The 20,774-nt window shown below is 31.8% G+C and overlaps 1 protein-coding gene across 4 annotated transcripts in view; it reads left to right on the top strand.

Annotated features, from left to right (window-relative positions):
- LOC142320419 (serine-enriched protein-like) overlaps positions 1–20,774 on the top strand; it is an 89,721-nt gene that overhangs the window by 26,162 nt on the left and 42,785 nt on the right. The window contains exon 1 of one of the 4 annotated variants that reach the window (XM_075358139.1): positions 9,374–9,593. The exons of 2 other annotated variants lie outside the window; for them this stretch is intronic. The gene's annotated coding sequence lies outside the window, so the exon portion shown is untranslated. Of the gene's footprint in view, positions 1–9,373; positions 9,594–20,774 lie in introns of those variants that run through there. One more of the 4 variants, XM_075358135.1, reaches the window with a different exon arrangement.

Genomic DNA, 20,774 nt, shown 5'->3' with positions numbered 1-20,774 from the left:
GCAAGAATATAATTAAAAATTAATCGAAATAAAAGCTAATTAATAAATAAAAAAAGAACATTTATATTTCAAAAGTCGATATTTTAACGCGCCAACAGGATTCGTTTACACCGCTTCTGAGGTCGTTATCGCAAGATCTGACTGACGAACACTGTTAAAAAATTTAGTATCTATAATTAAAACTCGAAATCTCTGGTTAAAAGGCAGTCTTGCTACCATACCATCAGGAAAATCAGCGTGATATTATTTCTTCAAAGAAAGATATCCAATAAATCATATATATATCTCCATTTTTACTTTCCCGTCTAGATAGCGCTATAGGTATAGAAGGGAAAGTATTGTAATCGGTCCAATTTGGGCATATGTGGTTTTCACCGGATCTTGACGTTTTGACACCTTCTTCTTCTTCTTTTTCCTGTTTAGCCTCCGGTAACTACCGTTTATATAATACTTCAGAGGATGAATGAGGATGATATGTATGAGTGTAAATGAACTGTATTCTTGTACAGTCTCAGTTCGACCATTCCTGAGATGTGTGGTTAATTAAAATCCAACCACAAAAGGACACCGGTATCCACGATCTAGTATTCAAATCCGTGTAAAAATAGCTGGCTTTACTAGGACTTGAACGCTGGAACTCTCGACTTCCAAATCAGCTGATTTGGGAGCCACTAGACCAACCCGGTGGGTTGACGTTTTGACCCCTAAGAAACCTAAAAGAACGGATGGAAATTTTTCGTATGTTAAGGTTCATAGTGTGTGTGTTTGGGGTTGGCCTCTAAATCACTTTATTTCAAGAACTACTGAACCGATTTTGACCAAACGTGGTCAGATTACTTTTATATATGGAGCATTGATGTCATTACATTTTCAGCGTAAAAGGTCAGCGGGATGAGTCTCTAGAACAAGTTTGCCCTCAATATCTCCAGATTCTGTCTAATCACAGGCGATTTTGTCACTTTATAGGGAATTTCGCCATATTTTTCTTAGGCGATTTGTTAACGATTAAAAAATAACAATAATTGCAAAATCGAACCCCCACCCCCAAAAAGACGATTGTTTTTAAATTCCCGTAGAAAAAAGTCTAGGAGTGTCAAATACGGGTTTCTCGCAGGCCAAAGCATTAGACCGGCTCGACCGACTCAACGATCAGGAAATCTTTCATCGAAAGGCCCCGTCGAACGCCTAGGCTAAAATGCGAGAGTGCACCTTCTTGTTGAAACATTTCAGCAAGTTTACTTTCTTGTTCAATTCGGTCGACTTCCGGGTAAACGTACATTTGTAGCACGACTAAATAAATATTGCCTGTATTATAATGCGTATGATATATTTATACTGTGCTCATGAAAAGATAATAGGTCTATCGTAAAATTATTATTTAATTTGATACTAATTTACAATACTAGAATTAACAATAAATAAAAACAATTAATATTTAATCAAATTGAACATAAAGTGGAGGACATGAAAACAGACACAAAATTACAACTTCAATTATCTGTCATAACTCGGCTATTTTTAACCGATTTAAAAATAATAAAAGGCTTAATAACATACATTTTGATAAAACCTTATATTTATATAACGGATCAAAAAATTAACATTTTTTGATTTTGTAACATTTTGTAATTTGTTAAGGTATTTTAAGTCCTGATTTTTTGCTAATTTTAAAACTTTTATTACCAAGACTTTTTATACCAAATAATGATGTGATTCTTCTATCTCAACTTGAGATATAAATTTTTTTATAAAGTAACAAAATGACAGATGGGGAAGAACAAAGAAGAAATTGCAATTTTTCCTATGGATATTTTTTGTTTAGTTTTTAAAGTAGAATCCAAAAGTATAGCCAGCTCACGATTTTATAAACATTCTGTATAAATTTATGTAAACAGTAAATCACAATTCCTGGTTAAACCAATTTCTAACATCACTTATTGGAATTACATTATCTCTTGTATTTTCATTATTCTCTTTCATCTTAAAGTAAAATTATTATGGAATATTCTTTTGTTCTAAATAAAAAACAGAAGTTTCAAAATTAAGAAGAAAATTTGACTCATAGTAATGTTGAAAACGGGTTATAGAGTAAGGTTTTATTCATGAGGACTTAAAATTTAAAGAACTTTGTCTTCTTTCGGTTGCACGTGGCACCTGATGATTCAGCGGCTCCATACAGTTCACGCAGCTCCTTTGAGATGCACTCAGCTCCTGTCAGCATCACTCGGCTCTTTACAGGTTACACGGCTCCTGACGATTCAGCGGTTCCGTACACAGTATATAAGCAATCTCCTCACTTCATTCAGTCCTATTACAAGTCTCTAAGGACTCATCTAGTCTTCTCTCACTGATTACATTTATTAATACAATAAACTTACATAAAGATTTATAAGTTATTAATGTTATACATATGAATTATATTTCCAATTACAATAAAATAATTATAATTACAAAAACTCAAGAATAATTTTATTAAAACAAACATCTCTACTTTTCGATTTACATTTTTATTGGTCCTCCGACTGCAGGTATATATAAATCTACAATTTGAAGAAATGTTATTCAAGAATCTTCAGTTCAAAAATCTACGATTCACGGTGTCTTAATTTTACAACATCATTTATGTACGATCTTTCTTAATTTATTTCATATTTAATTTACATTATCGATAATTTATATTAATTTAAATCACTATTATAGAAAAGGAACAATTAATTAAACAAGGAGGATCAATAAAAGCCTCTAACTAGAATCGCCACATTTACTGACAAATTTGATCCATCACAAGGTGATAGTCATGCCTTGTAAATTAAATTAAGGAATCTTCTTTATTTACAATGCAAATATGGCCTCATTCAATGAAAACTTGAATTAGATTATGACAATGATGTTTTATCATTGCATCATTGCATCATGAACAGGTCAAAGAAAACTAGTGTACTATATAGAATGCAAATTGCAACATTTAATGAATAATATTAATCAAAAACCATCTAATCAAGAAGTTAGTACAAATACATCATTTAAACAAACTCAATTACAACCTATAAATATAGCAATATTTAAAGGTAATGTCTTAGAATGGCAGTATTATATTAATATATCTTGTATTTATTAATTTAATACATAATAGACATGATTTAACTAACAATAAAAAATGACACTATTTACATTCTTTAAAATATTTGCTCTAGAATTATTAAAGGTGCGGTTTGACAATAAATATGTAGTAGGTTTTCATAATGCTGAACGCATTTTAAAATCAGGTTCTGTAAAAAAAGAATCTGTAGATACTTTCTCCGATTTTATTAATGAAATATCCGCAAACGTGAACTCACTTAAAGCGATGAAACTTCCTATTAATACATATTAATTTATCGTGGTTCAGTTTTTAACATCTAAATTGGATCATAACACCTCAAGATTATGTAAAGAAAGGTTGTCAAATGAGAGGTTTCCCACCTTTACAGACTTCATTGAATTTCTTTATTCTAGATGATAACTTTTAGAAAATATTAATTTATCCATTTCAAACACGCAAGTGAATACAACGTCATAAAATACAACCAGATCTTTAACCAAATGTTTTAATTTAAATCCTAATGAACAATACAAAATTCATAATGTTAGTTATTATGTAAAATCCAATTTGTATCGATGTTCATTTTGTTAATCAAATCATTACTTATATCAATGTAAAGAATTTTTAAATTTGTTCATAGATAATTGTAAAAAGTTTTTGGCAAATAATTGCTGTTTAATTGTTTATGTAAAAGTCATTGTATTAATCAATGTTGTTCAAAGAGTCTGTAAGATTTGTGATAAGAAACACAATACGCTTGTTCTTATGGATAAAATTAGCATTCTAAGGTTGACGGCAATAAACTTGAAAGTATAACTTATTGTTTGTTTAAAAATCGGTCAAATGAAAATGTAATTCTGTCAACAGCTGTATGTAATACTACTGATATACGTGGTAATACGTTTTCATGTAGATTACTGTTAGATTCTGGTTCGCAAGCAAATTTTTTTCATTTAGCTTTGCCCGCAAATTAGATCTTAAACTTAATAAAAATAATTACTCATTTCAGGCATAAATAATTTATTAGTTCAATCCAAATACAGTGTTACACTCAGATTTTACTGACAGCCTCCCTTCATATGCATTTGACATTTCTCACTTCAAATTACCTCATAATATATTTCTGGCTGATCCCAATTTCAAAATACCAAATAACATTGACGTACTAATTGGAAATGAATTCTACTTGAGTCTTATTCTTCCTCGGAAATTCATTTGTAATTTCAGATATCCTATTATACAGGAAACTAAATTAGGATATATAATTAATGGTCGTCTTCCTAATAACAGTGTGGGCAACAATAATGTTGCATCTTTTCTTGTACATAACACTCATAAAAAATTTATGTTGATGATCTACTATACTCAAGAATTTCTGTGAACTTTACTTTACTTTATGGGAAGAAATTAATACTGATGCTTCACTTCAGGAAATGAAACCTTATTGTTAAAAAAATGTTAAAAACATTTTCAAACCAATACTATTCGAAATAATCACAGCAAATTTGTTGTGTCATTACCATGCAAGGCTAATAACATTCAACTAGGTGATTCCTTTGTCAACGCTAAAAATAGATTTTTATCTTTGGAAAGAACACTAAACAACAATTCCAACCTTAAATAAGACTGTTCCGCTTTCATAAAGCTCAACTACTAAAATTTGAGTTGTCTTTGGCAGTTCAGCGAAAACCACTAACAGTTTATCCCTCAACGATACTCTCTTAGTTAGACCTGTAGTTCAATAAAACTTAATTTCCATATTGCTTAGATTCAAAATCAATAAGTACATCATTACTTCTAACATAGCTAAAATGTATCGTCAGATATTAGTTAAATCTAACGATTCCAATTTACAATGTATACTTTGGCGTGATTCTCCAGATCAGGAGATAAAACACTTCTCATTATGTGTGGTAACAGTATGGAACCACTTGTGCTTCATATTTGTCCACACGGTATTTAATTAAAATGAATCTCCACTTGTATGCAAGTCCATTCAAAAAGATTTTTATGTTGATGATCTAATAACAGGTTCAGACAACTTTGAAGAAGTTATTCAGTTAAAAATTGATATTTCTAAATTATTCAACAATATAGTTTTCCACTCCATAAATGGTTTTCAAACAATAATGTCATTTCTTCTTTTGAAAACAATACTTCCTTTCCTTTAAATCAAAAAAAGAACTTATGTACTTTAGGAGTTCTATGGAATAATTCCTCAGATAAGCTACCAAACGTTCATGCTAATGGTTTTAAAGAGTAGCATTTGATTAAATCCATTAAAATAGGTCATTTCATGAAATCCAACATTGGTAGTAGAATTGTTTCTATTGAAATACATGGGATTCTCTGATGTCTCTATAAAGGGCAGTAGCTGTAGTAACTGTATACACTATTAATACAATTTCCTCTAATTTACTGTGTTCCAACTCAAAACAGGCACCCTTAAAACAAATTACACTCCCAAGATTTGAAAAATCAGCCAACCAAAAAGATACTGCTTTTTTCTGATGCATAGCTTACACATGCAACGATTTAAAATATTTATCATTTAAATATAATATTTTTTGTTTATTTAATTCAATGATTCCAACTAAAGCGCGCGCACATACTGTATTTCATTCATGTGGGTGTTGGGTACTAGCGGCCACTTTAAATATTCATTTATTTAATTATAATGTTACAACATACCAAAACAACTACAGCAGCTGTACATCAGTGCTACACTAGTGCTCCTTGGGGTGACAGTGGGTACTAACAAGTCACTATACCCCGGGATTTCCCGATGATGGCATCAGGGACCCTTGAGGTGTGTGAAGGGCATGCGAAATGCATGCCTGGATCCATTAGGTTAGGGCCGGGAAGGGTAGCCCTCTAGCAGAGGAGGTTGCTGGCTTCCAGGATAGGTAGTCGGCCTCCTTCGAGGATGCTTGGGGGACCCCTACGGGAGAAACCTCATGTTGAGGTGCTACAGGTGGGCAGTGAATACCGAACACACATACATGTACATATGGAATATTTGCATCTGTTTTTTTGGGTTCCTAAGGTGTCAAAATAAAAGAGTAGTTTGATTTGTGCATTACATAACAGAAACATAATAATAAGTATTCACCACCATCATAAATCAGCTGTCATTGACATGGATCAGATCACGATCACCATTATTCATTGAGCACTGATCAGGTCATAAATCACCGTTCATTGTACAGTTGATCCCTGTTCAGTGAGCACTGATTAGATCACAGATCACGTTCAATGGGTACCGATTGGGTCACAGATCAGTCATTGTTCAGCGATCATCAATCATCATCATCATCAACAATAAAACTAATATCAGAATGCATTACAAAACTTGTTAATTCTACAATATGGTAGTATATGATCACTAGTGTAGGCTACACAAATTCATGGTCCAACTGTCCATCAGTAGGTTTAAGGGAAGGATTGTTGTAAGATTACATTTAATATTTGATTTGTGACCTCGAAAAGCAGCAACAACACACGTATTATTCAGGTGTACAGTTAAGCAGAAGTATCTAATTACAAAGGAAAACTGGACGTATGAGTACAATATTTATTGTAAGTGGAATTGCAGGTTTGTTTCTATTGTTATATTAACATAATTATAAAAGTTTACATAAATTTCCAAAAAATATTCTAATATGACATTATTTATACCCCCATGCTGGTGGTTGAAAGTTACTTGTACTAATTATAAATTGAACGGGCATGCAAGTGATCATCAATAAAACCATTATCAAAGTGGCATACATGATGTAAAAGAATTTTTTAAAATTCAGCTCTAATGATAATTTGATCTCATAGAACTAAACTCCTCTTGCACACTCGTATCTTTTGATTCCAGTTATTTTCTGCCTATTGTAACAGTTAATTCTTTGATGAAAATTTATCCTTGGAGTAGATTTACAACATTATAAAATAAATCATAGTATACCGCTTACTAAGTAGTCCAGCATTTTTAGAATTTATATTACAATTGTTCATCAAAAATGATCATTGCTTTGATATTTGTAGTTCTATTGAAAATGGCTAGAACGCTTATTCTTCAGGTTTATTGTTAAGCATAAATGTCAAATTGGAAACATGATTAATGTAAAATATTAAGTAGATTTGCAGGTTTGTTTCTATCGCTACAGACCTCAGAGTTCCTGTTGACTGACTCCTTTGTTCTCTTTAGAGCACAAGATTCATTAGTCAATATATGAACTTTCCTTACATATTGTGTAGTTTTTTGAAGGCAGATAGTGGGCACATATATAAATCAGTTCAACTGTTGAGCTTCAACAGTGCTAAAAATCAGAGGATTGCACTGTTAACTGTTTTTTGATAACATTTAAATTTAAAGTTGACTACTCTTTCATGTAGATTAAATCATTTTCAATTGTAAAGTAGAAATTCCACTCTAAAAATTAAATTTAAATTAATATTGTAAGTACTTCTTGCACACCCAGCTGACAGTTAAAGAACTTAGGTCTAAAAAAAGAAAGGTTTTTGAAACAATGTACAATAAGGCCTGTTACAATAACATTTTGTGTAAAAAATCTCCTTAGTAATAGCTTTCATCCTTACCTATCATCACCCTGATGTTACCACTTCATTTTTAAAAGATTAGAAGACCTTATAAACAAAGAGATCTAATGAAAATACAGATATTTACTGAAAAAAAAGGGAAAGGCTTTCCCTACTTGCACCACACATTACATTACAATAGTTTGCTAAATTCATTTACAATAGCATTTTCCAAAATTATCAGATGAAGGTAGCCAATAAGTTGATGCCCAGCAATGCATCCATATAATCCAAACAATTCACCTGAAGGTTATTGCTCACTCAGTCGCCCATAATTATGCACTTATTTCTGCCTTCCAGATAATACGCAAACCATTTTAAAGCTAGACCTCTAATTTCAGTATGTACATTTTAAATTAAAGGGAATTTTGCTGATTAACTATATCAAACATTTAATATTTAATCAAGAAATAATACAGAAAGGTGCATTGAAAATTCAGTATTCACCCTCCTGAAAACCAAATTGACACGAGTAAAAAAATTATTTTTGGATAGAAAACTAACCAACTTTTTTTAATTGCTTTTTCTAGCAATTTAAAAACGAAAGTAATGAAATGTAGTAGACATAATGAAGATGGACCACTGAACGTTGAAATAGGGTGAGAAAAGATTACAGAAGAAGAGAATAATTCTCTTCTTCAATCAGTAAAAGGAATCCTCCTTACCATAGCTGTACGACTAATAACAATGATCTAACCCATGTTGATAATGCAAGAGATTTTGGATTTATTTTGAAATTTATTTCATTATTCATTTACAGATGTCTAGGCTTCAATAGAAGGAGGGGTCAATTTTTAAAAGGGAATATACATTAGTATACTTTTATAACAACCCCTCTGTATACAAATTGCGATTGTATATAGCTCTGAGATTTAGAATCCATGTCATGATCAAGGCACTGCCTTACAATGTGTCCAACATTGGTCTCAAATTTGCTTCAAACATGACTCCAATGTTTATCATTGTACACTTTGTCTCACCATGTGTGAAAAATTCAGAAAAAACATTTTGGTATGAACTAATGTGATAAAACGTAAAAACAGTAACATGAGATAAGCATAGGAATGGTACACACACTAAAGAAATTGCCAGTAAAAATGGTAAAGTATTATAGGAAGAGGGAAAGATATTTGAAAGGTGGAATAAGTGTATTAAGTAACAACATTGCTCAAAAGGAAGCCAAATGATCTTATAAAGGCTGGAATAAAATTAAAACTTGAAGTAGGACCAGCAAAACCAAAATTGGAAGTTTTATCAGCATCAACAGAACTGCTTAAGAATTAAATAGGATTTCAGAAGATAACAAAATTATGTAATGGGATCTACAACGATGGGATGTAGTCAGATTTTCTTAAAACAATCATGATTCAATTTCCCATTAATTACATATTATGTACACCGATTTGTTTTGCAAAATTTCAATCGGCAATAGAAGAAAAGATAATCAGATTAAATAAATTACATACATTTAGAAAATAATTTTTATACCCGTTTGGGATGAATTTTCTTTATTAAGAATGTTGTACCGTTTCAATATTCCATTATTGTAAAAATAATTAAATATTTCATTGTATTGAGATAACCTTAAAAGAACGGAACTAGTTATTTTATATGGCATGTGCCCATTATTATAAATTGTGTGCTCGATTATATCCCGGTAATTTTTTACCGCATTCTACTGGATATTTTTTGAAAACAAAATACGTGTATATTCAGGTTATGTATGTCGTTTACGTTGCCTTTAAAGTTTGGTGTGTTTATGAGAGTATTATTTTATGTAAAAGTTTCATTTATTAGTTTATTTTATTGTATTAGCTGTGTGCGTTTTTTTTAAATGGTGATATTTATAATACAGCAATTACAAAACCGATTTGTGATATGTTATCGGTCATAAATTCATCCAATCATTCTGATTTGGAAAGTAGGTATTAATATTTTTGCTTTAGAACTGTTTTTAATACTATCATTACAATGCATTAGATCTAATCCAACATTACTACTAATAGAAATACACATATATAGTATCATAAACTGGCTTACCTGAAATGTAATTTAGCCATAAATTTGTTGTACTAATTATTGGTTTCTGTTATGAAATTTTTTTTTTAACCAAAAATTGTCTTATTCCTATTTACCTTACCCATTTGTTTATTTTGACAGCAATATTTGCAAACGGTCATAATGTATCAGTCATATTGGGGCACAGAATACTTTACTACCACAGAAATGAGAAAGTTTCTAAAAAATAAATTATTTAATGTTTTAATGGCATGCACATTGTTTCATTAGTACTGAAATTAATACAGTATATTGCAAAACTCCTCCATATTCTAAGAAGTTATAAAACATGCTTTATCATCATAAAATCATTCTACTTTCTGATAGATAAAGATGCAGAATCCGCATGAAAAAAATTCTTAATCTTACCAGTGGATGGTGAGGTTGACTGCCCTGATGATCTCTTGTGCTTCTTAACATTCTTCAGAACTCTTGCCGATCGCTTCCTTGCTCCCTCTTCTGATTCTTCACTTGCATATATTCTCCATGTACCTTCAATATTTCTGTATAATGCAGTTTTCTATCTTCTAAAGAAGTTGTTCCCTCTAAGTTTACCGTTTTGTTTGATTCCTGCTTCTTAACTTATATCTTAATTACCTTCTTTCTTATCATATTTACTTCCTTATTGCACTCTTCCGTAACAAAAATACTGGTTCCCTCATATTTATTTGTGTTCCAGAGAATTTTCAATTTTTTGTATACTCGTGAAAATAACATTACAATTTGCCTTATAAAAATAATCGCCCTATATTTTTTATATAATTTAAATTATCCACAGACACTTGAACTGAAGTGGGTGGTTGAATAGATGTAAGGTATACTATATCCACTAAAAGTCTAAGAAAGAAAACAATTGATTCCACGTGTAATTTTCATCATTTCATAATGTTCTTGTTTAGTTTACACTGTGATTTGAGAAATATTGAAAAAACTTCTGTCAAATCGTATTATAATATTATGATAACTATTTCAATTGATTTTCACTGTGTTATTATTTTTATGACATATTATAGGTTTCTGTGGTGAATTCATGTCGGGAATATCATATGTTTTCAGGAGCATAAGGCTTTATTGCGAATGCTTGAATCACTTTGGTTTGCACGATGTAGAAATAATATGTGAATTGATAAAAACCCCCTACTTTTTATACCAGGATGAGCATAGGCTCTTAGGTATTTAACTTTCTTCTTTATTAAAATGAAATTTACATGCAACTCTTTCCCGAAGTAGTTTAAATTATAAACTGTGCCTCCATAGGTTCCTGCATATGTGATTTGAGTTGCAGTTTTTCACGTGATTTAATGCATCTATTCAAATACAAGGGTTTTTGAATGCTAAGTTAACCATAATATTTGGGTAAATGGAGCAAGATTTTATTTAAATAAAGTTTTGAGAAAAATCCATTCAAAATATTTTTCATGAATCATTTTAGATAAAAGTTATCTATTTTGCATTGATGGCTTGCAAATTTTTGAAGCAAGTTTTAAAATATACGTACACCGTACATAATCGATTCAAATATCTATAATACAGCATTATAGCAATTTAAATTGTTTCTTGAAGGAAATGTTGGAATGCCCAATTAATTTCAATGAATTTCAGAGGGATAAATAAAAGCTGGATGCTTTTTTTGGTAATTAATTTTTAAAAAAGGGGATAGTGATATTTGGAATATGGTACTACTTTTTTTTTTTTTGTCTTCAGTCATTTGACTGGTTTGATGCAGCTCTCCAAGATTCCCTATCTAGTGCTAGTCGTTTCATTTCAGTATACCCTCTACATCCTACATCCCCAACAATTTGTTTTACATACTCCAAACGTGGCTTGCCTACACAATTTTTCCCTTCTACCTGTCCTTCTAATATTAAAGCGACTATTCCAGGATGCCTTAGTATGTGGCCTATAAGTCTGTCTCTTCTTTTAACTATATTTTTCCAAATGCTTCTTTCTTCATCTATTTGCCGCAATACCTCTTCATTTGTCACTTTATCCACCCATCTGATTTTTAACATTCTCCTATAGCACCACATTTCAAAAGCTTCTAATCTTTTCTTCTCAGATACTCCGATTGTCCAAGTTTCACTTCCATATAAAGCGACACTCCAAACATACACTTTCAAAAATCTTTTCCTGACATTTAAATTAATTTTTGATGTAAACAAATTATATTTCTTACTGAAGGCTAGTTTAGCTTGTGCTATTCGGCATTTTATATCGCTCCTGCTTCGTCCATCTTTAGTAATTTTACTTCCCAAATAACAAAATTCTTCTACCTCCATAATCTTTTCTCCTCCTATTTTCACATTCAGCGGTCCATCTTTGTTATTTCTACTACATTTCATTACTTTTGTTTTCTTCTTGTTTATTTTCATGAGATAGTTCTTGCGTAGGACTTCATCTATGCCGTTCATTGTTTCTTCTAAATCCTTTTTACTCTCGGCTAGAATTACTATATCATCAGCAAATCGTAGCATCTTTATCTTTTCACCTTGTACTGTTACTCCGAATCTAAATTGTTCTTTAACATCATTAACTGCTAGTTCCATGTAAAGATTAAAAAGTAACGGAGATAGGGAACATCCTTGTCGGACTCCCTTTCTTATTAGGGCTTTTTTCTTATGTTCTTCAATTGTTATTGTTGCTGTTTGATTCCTGTACATGTTAGCAATTGTTCTTCTATCTCTGTATTTGAACCCTAATTTTTTTAAAATGCTGAACATTTTATTCCAGTCTACGTTATCGAAAGCCTTTTCTAGGTCTATAAATGCCAAGTATGTTGGTTTGTTTTTCTTTAATCTTCCTTCTACTATTAATCTGAGGCCTAAAATTGCTTCCCTTGTCCCTATACTTTTCCTGAAACCAAATTGGTCTTCTCCTAACACTTCTTCCACAACTTATCAACTTATCTTAATGTACAACTTATCTTAATGTTATCTTATGGACAAGCAACTGTAGAATGAAGCTATTCAGATTTAAAACGATTATTGTGGCAAATCTGAAGGAAGAAAGTTTAATTCCATCGAGTATCATTTATGATGTATTCAGAGAAAGAAATTGTGATTATGTTTTAAGTAAAGCACCTTAGGCTAGCGCTCATTGTTTACATGACCAGAAGAAATAAAAAAACTGAAGATGAAAAAACAGATTCAAGAAAAAAATAAAAACGCTAAAAATGAAAAATCTGCAATGGAAAAATCATTAGGAATTTTGAACAAGGAAGCTGATGCAATCATGGCATTAGGAGCTGAAAAGAGAGTTAAAATCAAAAGAAAGAAAGAGATAACAAAATCAAATGGTTATAGGAAAAAGTCTGCTGAAACAGCTGATGAAATGGAGAAGAAGTTAAGTGCAAAATTTATCAAACTTTCTAAAAACATTTGAGAACAATCCGTATAAGCAATACAAACATTAGTGTGTGGTTATTTTTTTACCACCTTTTCAAGAAAAGTACAGTATTACTTTCAGTTACATGGTGGTAGTGAGAGCTGAAAATGAATTTTCTTTGTGTTTTGAATCATTAGGAATACGAAAATATCATTCATTTAAATTGGGGTTTCATATATATGTATAGTCATAATTTTGTGGTTTTAACATTTTGAAAACTATTGATCAGTTTTATTGAAATTTAGATTTGATGTACTGTATCTGAAATTTTACATATGAAAATTCGATGAAGAATTCAAGTTGTTCTTGAGTTATGCTCAATTTGAGGTCAAAAAAGATTGAGGTTATGTTGACTGTGTAGCGGTGTGTTTCTAATTTATGCTTATACAGTTAGTCACAGTGGTGAGTGTGAAATTTGATGCTTGTATGTATGGTCTATTAGTTTATTAAACTTATGTAATGCGTTGTACTCTAAAAATCAGTACTTTCCGACTACAAAATAGTGCGGGTGTCAGAAACAAAAAGTCAGTCTTCTTGCATAGAACTGTGCCAGTCTTTTTATTTATTTTTGTTTGTTTATGACTGCTATAGGCCACATACTAAGGCATCCTGGAATAGTCGCTTTAATATTGGAAGGACAGGTAGAAGGGAAAAATTGTGTAGGCAGGCCACGTTTGGAATATGTAAAACAAATTGTTAGGGAGGTAGGATATAGAGGATATACTGAAATGAAACGACTAGCACTAGATAGGGAATCTTGGAGAGCTGCATCAAACCAGTCAAATGACTGAAGACAAAAAAAAATATGACTGCTGTTAAAAAAAACCAAAGAGCTTTCATGGAATATTTTATGAAGCTGAAGCATTTTATAAAACTTCTTTTTTAAATTAAAATCAGTTTCATTAAAGATGTCCATCGTGTGATTAAAATGTATAAAAATATTGCTCAATTTTTTTTTACACAAGAATTTAAACAAAAGTATTTAGTAAGATAATAGAAGCCTATCATTTAGATTTGATAATCCTTTTATAAATGAGCAGAACTGTGTTGTTTAATTTTATCATTTCACTTTTAAAAAATTTTTTTTCCTGTAGATAATCAACTTTTTATTTCTTGCATACATCTTTCATTCCAAGTCACATAACTTCTTTAGTAATTAAGTCGCTGTCTACTCTCTAATCTTTCTTTCCAGCACAATATATAGAGCCTACTTTTTTGTCAATTCTGGTGTCCAAACTTTCATTTTTCCATATTTATCTTTATTCTCAGCTCTTTCCCCGCTTTTACAGTAACTAGAGTTTTATGATGAGAGTTAGTTAATTATCAGCTAGTTAATTAGCAGTTTAAGATAACAATTATAATTACTCTCTCTTCATTATAAAATGCAGTTCATTCCCTGCTAACAGTGAACATTTGTTATCTGCATATTTAATTTCCTTTATTCTTTCTCCTTCCTTTCTTTTTTTTTTAGATGACATACATCCTTATTTCACTCTCTCCTAGTTCTTTTGTTTCATTAATTTCTAATCCAGATACCACTTACTATCGTGTGGACATTACCTATAATATTTTGAACATTTTCAAAAAAGCATTTGACAAATTTTCTTCCGGTGAATACAACTGACATTTATGGTATCTGTTAAGAAATTAAGAGTAGGGAAGAAGAGGCAGCGGATGAAGGAATGATTGGATTTGAAGGAATGATGTTACAGACATTAAGAAAAAGAGGATGCTGAGGATTTAGAAGAATGGAGAATATTAATTTGTAAAGCGTTTAATGAGTGACAAAGAAGTAAAATAATCACATGTAACCTTGCTGATAAACAAATACTAAGAACAAAATGTTTTAACCACGTAATATTGGCCTATGTTTACTTTATTTTAAAAAAAACTTTTAATTTTTGTTTGGTTTTTATTTTTTTTTAGTTCTTTATATAATTCTCTGTTGACTGCAAAACTTACCCTGGAGCAGACATTGATAGCAACCATAATTTGGTGATAATGAAATGTAGATTGAGGTTTAAAAACCTGAAGAAAAAGTGTCAGATATACAAATATATATTAAAAAGAAAGATTATATTTAAAAAGGATTATATTAAAAGAAAGATATATTTAAAAAGAAAGATTATTTTTAATTGGAAATTTACAGAAATCAAATTTTTATTTTGTAAACTATTATACCAGATGCTCTCTAATGGTAATTTTTATGTTTGCACTTTTTTATGTGAATCACAATTTGGTGATAGGATAAAATTAGTTATTTTTAAAAAAAAGTATTTTTAGCAATATTAAATCGTGTAATTAGATTTATTATATAAATAAATAAATAAAAACTTTATTTTATTAATTTTTAAGTTAATTTACAATTATTTTTTTTATTAGACAAGATTCTCTTTCTTATCATACGGTTTTAAATTAGTTTTAAAGTTCTGGGAATAGACTCAAATATGTCAAAGATAGTTTCTGAGTGTACTATTTACTATGTGTTGTTTTATATATGAGAGCTATTTATTTTTAAGTAACGTCCGATCCATTTTCTAATACAAACACAACTAATAAAGGTATGGTTAAAAACCTTTTTTATTTCACTCTTTACATTTTATGCTACTTTTACCTAGTTACATTGTTTGTTTAAACATTTATCATAGTGTTTTACGAAATTGTTTATGCCCCATGTCATAGAAATCAGTCGGCTGTTGTTTGTGAAAACAACCAGTCTTCAATCATTGTTTTCACTTCATCAGTGTCAAACCACTGACCACCAAGAAACTCCTTCAGGTAGCAGAACAGGTGACAACACTCGGTGCTAAGTCTGGGCTGTATGGTGGGTGTTCAATTTGCTCCCTTCTAAAATATCTTATTAACTCTACAGTTTGAGTTGCAGAATGAGGTCATACTGCAACAAAAACCCAGATGACAGTAGGTCACATAGGTTATTCTGTATGACATTTTAAAGCTTCATCAAAGTCTATCCCATGTACAGTCTATCCCAAAATACAGTTGCCATAATCTTGCATGTTGACATTATCTGTTTGGCTTTCACTTTGACTGGAGATGTTGTATGTCGCCATTCCATTGACTGGTGCTTGGATGCTGGAGTGATGTGAGAAACCCATGTCTCATCTCCTGTGACAAAAGTGTAAAGTGTAAAGTTCATCTCCTACAGTAAAGTTCTTTACTGTGCCAAGTCAAAAATGTTAAAACACCTAGCCATTCTCCTTTTGTGGTGTTCTCAGTAAGCAGTCTAGGAACTCATCGCAAGAACAGTTTTTTGAACTGCAGGATTTCAGAAATAATTTTGTATAGCACTGAATTTCAAACTTGTGGGAATATCGGTGACAAAGTGAAAATCATGAATTGCTGGTCTTCACAAATTTTTGTGCCAACTTCACGTACCAAATCATCTGTGATTACAGAAGGTCGGCCCAATCGCAGTACTTCATGGACATTGTCCTGCCTGTCTGGCAGGACGGCAATATCTAACCCACTGGGTTGTTCTAATGGTGAACATGTTTTCCCAAATTAGCTGATTTGGAAGTCGAGAGTTCCAGCAATCAAGTCCTAGTAAAGGCAATTACTTTTATATGGATATGAATACTAGGTCGTGGATACCACTGTTCTTTGGTGGTTGGGTTTCAAATAACCACACATCTCAGCAATGGTTGAACCGAGACTGTACAAGACTACACTTCATTTACGCTCGTATGAGTGTAAATGAAGGTGGTAATTCCTGGAGGCTAAACAAGAAAAGAAAGAAGAAGGCCAAATATCTGCAGTCTGTCCTGAAAAGAGCCATGGCCAGAAAGAAATTGTGTCACGTACTTATTAGGGTGTACCCAAAACGCATCCTGCAAACCATTTGGGAAGAGATCATGCGTATAACACCCACCCTCTGCCTCATCCCACCTGGCCTGCCACAAGGCATCACCATGTTGTTCAATCTCTCGAATTTTTTTTAAAGTCAGCTCACCTGTCTTCTTTGCAACATAACACTGTTGTTTCTCTGACGCAATCAAATCTATTGGTTTCACACCCGTGATTACCAAGATCGCCTCCTGTGAAATTGTACGGTAACCACCCGTTACTGTTAACAATATAAGGCATTGAGCCCTCAATAAAATATCCTGACAACTTTAGCCTAAATCAGTAAATTTTAGCCTATCAGCCCAAACAGGTGCCACATTTTAGCATAATAGCCTTGCACATGCCTTATACAGAATGCTCATAGTCTTGAAATTAAGACCCCCAAATCAGGATTGACTACAAGTTGAATACCAGGAAAGCATTCCAGGCCTTCCCTGTGATATATTGAAGGTGCTTCTTAAATTGCAACTTCTCATCAAGAAACACCTGAGCTACTTTTGAACTTCAACATACTTTATATGCTAGCCTTTCTTTGAAACATGGGCTAGCCAACTCAATGCCAAACAGCATGTGAGGAGCATCATCGTGGTCTTTTCCGTGCTAAACATCATCTTATGTTGTTGACCCCCACAACTCAAGCATCCTGAAGCCTGAGTTGCTCGGAGCTAAACCTCTCTCCGTAGCCAATCTGACCTAACTTAAAAAATAGCCCTCATTTATATACATATAACAGCAATATTATTTATACCTTTTAATAAATGGTCAGTTACATTAAATATACATTTTTTTTATCATTATTACCAACTTACAAAATCTAAATTATTTTGCAAAAAGTAATAATGTTTGGATTTTAGTAAATGGTCAGCTGTAGTATATCTAATATAGCTGACCATTTATTAAAATGAAAACATATTATTAATGACTGAAAATATAATTTAGAGATTTAGGAAGTTTTTAATAATGATAAAAAGAAAATGTACTCAAGAAATATTACATTGATGTATATAAATATAAAATATGTACCATCACAGAGTACATTCAAAGATGATGATTTAATTAAAAGCATAATAAAAATACAATATGGCAATAATGACAATAGAACGAAGAAAATACTATGTTTTAGATATTACATCATTCCAGTACAGGACAGTAGAAATTGCATATACATCCATAATAATCTTTAAAAGAATACAATTTCGACAAATTATAAATCTTTTAATGTAATTATAGAATTCAGTACCCACTAAAGAGGTGTAATCCCATGATTCCATTGATATAGCTCTTAACAATTTCAACCACAATTTCAACCCTGTTGAAATTGTTAAGAGCTATATAAAACTCAAATTTTAGATTCTAATTGATTTCATCAGTTTATTTCTTTTTTATTCAACATATCACCAGCAAATTTTCCTTTCTGTGTACTGTTGCCACCTCTCAGCTTTTCTTTACTTTATAATAGTAGTTTTCTATCTGCATTTTTTTGTGAATTGCCCTTTGGTTCTTTTTTTCAGAAATGCTGGGTCTGTTATCAAGTTATTATAAATCCTTTAAAATGTATTTACATATTAAAACATTTGTTACATCTGTAGAAGTACTGGTATTTATTCACCAAGTATTGTTGATGTTTTTATTGTGGGGATTTCTAATAATACTCTCTTTAAAAATGTAACTTGTTCATTTAATATTTCCTTTTTATGTAATCTAATATTTTACTTTTATATTTGTGTAATTTCTTGTTATGCAGTCTCTCCCATTATTATTGAATTAATTGAAAAATTTCAGACTCTTTTGTGTTAAAGATTAATAGTGGTTGTCTTCCATTATCTTCCCCTAATATATTTTGTCTGTATTTTTATCAAAAAATTAGATTAGCTTTAGAAAAAAAATATTTAAGAAATTCTTAATTAATTTACATTTAAAAAAAAAATTAATAAAAAATGTGCAGATAGATAAATTTATAAAAATGTCAAAAATAATTTTTATAAAATGTTAAAAAAAAATTTGCCAATTGAAATGATTAAATTAATGAAAGCTGAAATTGAGGTAATAATATTCGAAACATTGAATACTGGCATTTGAACACAATTATTTATTGTGTAGGCCAAAAAGCAGAAATACGAGGTGTGTGAGAAAAGTAATGACACTGACTTTTTACTTACTAAAGTTTTTATTTTTTCAAACAATAATATTATCCCCTTCAAAGTAGTTCCCTTGGGCGGCTATACACTGACGGAGTCATTGTTCCCACTCCTGATAGCAGCACTGGAAGGCTTCAACTGGTAGGGCTTTTAACTGGTCGGTCACAGTCTTTTGAATGTTCTCTAGAGTTCAAAAATTATGTCCTTTTAAGACACGTTTCAATTTCGGGAAAAGGAAAAAGTCACAAGGACTCAAATCAGATGAATAGGGGGGGGGGGGGTTGAGGAACCATAGGAATGTGTTTTGAGGTCAAAAATTCTGTGATGGAAATGGTCGTGTGACACGGGGCATTGTCATGACGAAGCATCCACTTGTCTGCAGTGTCTGGTCTCATGCAAATCACTCTTTTCTTGAGCCTTTCAAGGACACTTTTGTAAAACACTTGGTTGACAGTTTGTCCTGGAGGAACAAATTTTTTATTCATGATACTCCTACTGCTAAAAAAGCAAATCGGCACGGTTTTGATTTTTGATTTGCTCATTTGACATTATTTTGGTCGAGGAGAGATGGAGTGTGCCACTCTACACTTTGCCTCTTTGTTTCAGGATCGTACTCAAATATGCGGGATTCATCACCTTTGTTCACACGATTGAAGATTCTTGGTCATTGTCAATCCTCAAGGAGATCAACGCACACGTTTCTTCGATTGTCTTTCTGTTCCGTTGTGAGGTTTTTCGGTACCAATTTCGCACAAACCTTTTGCATGTCCAAATCGTCTGTCAAAATTTGATGTACGGTGAAATTTAACTGTTCACTCATCATCCTTATTGTTAAACGATGGTCTGATCTCACAAGAACCCTCACACACTCAACATTTTCGTCAGATTTTGAAGCTGAAGGTCTCCCTGAGCGAGGTTGATCTTCAACGTGTCCTCGGCCTTCCAAAAATGATTTGTGCCAGCGGAAAAATTATGCTCTTGATAAGTAATGTTCCCCATAGGCCTGTTTCAACTTTTCAAAGGTCACAGTTGTGGATTCCCCAAGTTTAACACAAAACTTGATTGCACAACTTTGCTCTAAATTCTGATGCTCCATTTTCGTAACACACAACAAAAGCACAACTTCACTGATGGCGCTGTCAAAAATAATGTATTGGCTGAACAGAGTTGAAACTCGTACTGAGCATGTGGAAGGGATGAACAAACCGGTCTAGCACAGACCGGTAGACACAGCATTGCCAGATCGCTCGCAGTGTTACCAATCTCATTACTTTTCTCACACACCTCATATCTCTAGAAAGAATTGCTTGAAACTTATTGCGATCATCAGTTTTTATTTTTCTACGATAAGAATTTGCACAAGTAGCTGTTCAGAAATTCTCTTGCTACTTTACAGTGCATTTTATTTTTAGCTGTACCTGTACTTCTACTTTTTGAGTATGTGATACTGTTAGTGGATCAATGAAATTCTGCATTCTGTGAATGGTAGTGTACATAATTCCTGTTCAAATTACATATACCATTTGAAATTTTTTCCAGTGGACAGAAATTATTATTGAACCTGGTACAGTGTGCTGTACTATAATCAGCAATATCATATCTGCAGAACGATTATCTACTGCATCATGAAACCTTCTGTTTCATGGCATAGCTCTCCG

This window comes from Lycorma delicatula, chromosome 2 (assembly GCF_047948215.1).
Source record: "Lycorma delicatula isolate Av1 chromosome 2, ASM4794821v1, whole genome shotgun sequence".
Lineage (NCBI taxonomy): Eukaryota > Metazoa > Arthropoda > Insecta > Hemiptera > Fulgoridae > Lycorma > Lycorma delicatula.
The sequence above is the reverse complement of the archived record's forward strand: the minus strand, read 5'-3'. Positions and strand labels throughout refer to the sequence as shown.